General features: G+C 33.4%; 2 long non-coding RNA genes across 2 annotated transcripts; both read right to left on the bottom strand.

The window, feature by feature from the left end:
- Positions 1–511: 511 nt before the first annotated feature.
- LOC133821277 (uncharacterized) lies at positions 512–1,811 on the bottom strand. Its single transcript, XR_009887431.1, has 3 exons — positions 1,750–1,811; positions 1,144–1,211; positions 512–575 (listed from the first exon to the last, which is right to left on the bottom strand). It is a non-coding gene; the product is annotated as an uncharacterized LOC133821277 (long non-coding RNA).
- A 579-nt stretch (positions 1,812–2,390) lies between these two features.
- LOC133821276 (uncharacterized) lies at positions 2,391–2,707 on the bottom strand. Its single transcript, XR_009887430.1, has 2 exons — positions 2,537–2,707; positions 2,391–2,449 (listed from the first exon to the last, which is right to left on the bottom strand). It is a non-coding gene; the product is annotated as an uncharacterized LOC133821276 (long non-coding RNA).
- Positions 2,708–3,450: the final 743 nt, after the last annotated feature.

Genomic DNA, 3,450 nt, shown 5'->3' with positions numbered 1-3,450 from the left:
ATAATCTTGAACATTTTTTACTTCAAAAATGAAAAACAAAAAATTATAAGATACACAAAAGTAAACCATGCATGAAACTTGCTCCATCCTTCAATTCATCATCCTTTGTGCACTTCTCTTTGTTGTGAGTCCATTTGTTGTGCACTTGTCATTACAGTAGCATATCAGCAGGACCTCTGAGTATACAACATACAAATCAACACTGGATACTCTGACTGAATGTATTTTCTGAAAAATAAAAAATTAGTAATTGAAGAGTTAAGCAAACCGGGGTATTCTCCGGATGGAAACGGCACTGACTGGAGTCTCTATTTCAGGTCGTACAGTAAGAAGACTTTTCACCTAAAAATAAGCAGATTGAACAAGTTAAAGAGCAGAGTACAAAGTATGTTGCCCGCTGTTAGTTCCTTTGATAAGTCAAATTTAAAATGCATCTAGTATACAAACATCTTCTAAACATTCACATTCTACTATTCTAGCACCCACCAGAAGCAGTCCAATAACGTTCTTCGAATTCCCAAGAATAGACAGGAACTCGACTATGCCCCCGAGCAAGAACTTTTCCCATAGCCTCCCTGTGTTATTGAATAAAAGGAGGAGAAAATGAGAAATACAGTAAAAAAAATATAATTTTTTTCTGCAACAAACTTCTGCTAAGAAAACAGAAAATAACTGTACGACGAGAAAACACATTGAGTTGTCATGTGATTCAAACATTCCTAACTTTTCAATTGCAGCATAAGATATGTTTCAGTAAAACATGGGTCACGCCATTATGATATGCCAGAGCACTGTATGCGAAAATAAAAATAAAATGTACAAACTATCCTCAGTGAAACTTTGTGTAAAAAGGTGACAGAACTATTGACAAGCCAGCAACTAATTGGGATGGTGTTCCTAAGATGATAGGCTAGGAGCCTAGGACTGATATCACAGCTAAAATATCCTTCTTTTAACACAGTCTATCACTACAACAACAACAAAACTTTCTATATTTTCTTCTTTTATAAAAAAATAGTTTCTAAGGTCGAGTGACTGAATCTTTGAAAATCAGCTAAAAACAGCATGTAAACAAAAATTGTGAAAACCAGTAAAATCCAATTGATAGAAAGAAAGAACAATGAATTCATGACCAAAACTCACCAGTCCAACTTTGAATTGACATCTAAGGAAAACGTTGATTCAATGGGTGTCATAGCCTCCTCAGCTGTCTGTTTTTTAAGATTTAAAAAAAATTAATAATAGAAAGAAAGTAAGGTGCTGATTTTCTAATCATGACACATTATTGCAAGCTTACTATCATATTCAAGTTACAATTTCAGTATGAGCATAAAGAGTGAAATCATTATACATCAAAATGAAACTATAATGACAAGAAAAGTTTCAGAATGCTCTTTAAACCAAAAGATAAGATGACTGGGGAGTAAAGTAAAAAAATCCAAACAACTTTAAAACAGAATATTGAATAAGCGAGCTCGAGAGAGAGAAATATTTAGCATGAGCACAGAGTTTCAAATAGCTATACTTAAAAATGAAATTACAATTAAAAAAAATAAGTTTTAGCCTCTTTGGTATAGTTCTAAAGACTCAGAGAGAGAGAGAGAAGTAGAAGAAGTAAAATAAACTTTCATATTCACCAGGATTTACGTCCACCTCATATAATAGTTGGATATAATACTATCACTGGCATAAATGCAAATTAGAAGGAAATGAATGTAAGGAATAATGATATTTCTGTTAAGACCTTACCTTCTCAGTTAAATCTAGTGCCCCACTTATAATTGTTGTCTCGTCATGTGTAAGCTCACCACTCTTGCCGGCCTATTATGACAAGATAAGGAAATCAGAACTAATGCCAAGACATAATATCTAATAAACCTGAATAAAAAGAAACGCATTGATAGGATAATTTATAAATTGCCAAAAGTAAAATTGCATGACTTAAAGCTTGTCCAATTGAAAGATATCATATAATATTAAATGCCTACAAAATTTAAAAGCACCATAAAAACAAGTCCGTACAAACCTTTTCCCAAAGTATGTACTAAAAGGAATTAATAAGAGATAAATTGAACAGAAAGCAAGCCATAGGCAAAACAAGTGCTGTAAGAAATTTGGTGACCTTCCGGCTGGATAATGCATCTGTTAAACGTGGCTGCACCATTGCATCTAGCCTATCCTCTAGGACCTCGAGTTGCTTTCTCACATTAGCAAATTCAGCAACCTAAAATGAGCAAAACGAAAAATAAAATATCAAGTTAAAATCATCAAAATTTATAAATATCAAATGCAGAGTATAATGTTAAAACAATTTATAGAAAAATATTACCTCCCCAACAGTAGACAAGCAATGCCTCATGTTAGCTAAGGTTTCTGCAACCCTTGGAAGATCACCACTGGCAAAAACATCTTCCACAGTTGAACTTAATTGAGTTAACCCAGCAGCATCCTGTTGATCCATCAATGAGTAAATCAAATGCAACATCAACATTTTCCAATACTGCACTGATTATAACTTCTATGATCAAATACCCACCTGCAATGTCTCATAAGCAGCTTCCATTCTCTGCTTAACAGTATCAACTTTGGCCAGAGCAGCTATAGATTCAGCTGATGATCCTTCAGCCTGCATATTAAAACCAATTGTTTGAAGAGAAGAGTATTGTTATACATATGTATCAAGTGAGAAGCTAAAATCTCAAACCATATAAACAAAGCTAAACCGGCAACAGCTGTCTACCCATGTAAATTAAATAAACCAATTACATTAGTAAATGTACTGAAACGTGGGTATATCAATGTGAACCTGCTACTATAATTTATAGTAATGCTCTACAACATATTGCAAAGCAGAATATATATATTTAGGCAACTATTTCAGTTATGTGTGTATATCCATGCATATAACTCAACGTAATTCCATTGTTCACATTAGCAATAATCTATTCATAATATCTACATTTATTTTTAAGCAGAAAAGGTAAAAACGAGACGTTTTAACCAAAAGGGTGCCCTGCCTTCTTGTAATTTATTCCAAAAATCTATGAACTCATTGCCAAGAGATTGAGCTCAAAAGGTAGCACAAACTACACAATTGTAGTTCTCAAATATCCAAAAAAAAACTAATATCTACATTCACCTCGTTAAAATTTCCATATTAGAGCAATCACACACCAAAACAGAAAAGGAGCAACTCAAAACGCAAAGAAGAAAAATTACACATACGGAATTGAAATTATACAAAAAGTGCTATTGTTAAATATATATAATATATGTGTGTGGTGTGTGGTGTGTGGGTAAAAAGAAAACACTTTGAGACAATCCAGATACAGATAGGCAATAAGGCTAGATGTCAAAGGAGAAAAGAAAGCACCTCAATAGGGCTTCATCAAGTAAATCCTTTCTGTTGGTCATTCCAATGAGCAAGACATTATTCAAAGCCTCTACACC

Source organism: Humulus lupulus, chromosome 3, assembly GCF_963169125.1.
Source record: "Humulus lupulus chromosome 3, drHumLupu1.1, whole genome shotgun sequence".
Taxonomy (NCBI): domain Eukaryota; kingdom Viridiplantae; phylum Streptophyta; class Magnoliopsida; order Rosales; family Cannabaceae; genus Humulus; species Humulus lupulus.
Note: the sequence above shows the minus strand (reverse complement) of the source record. Positions and strands in the feature narration are given on the sequence as shown.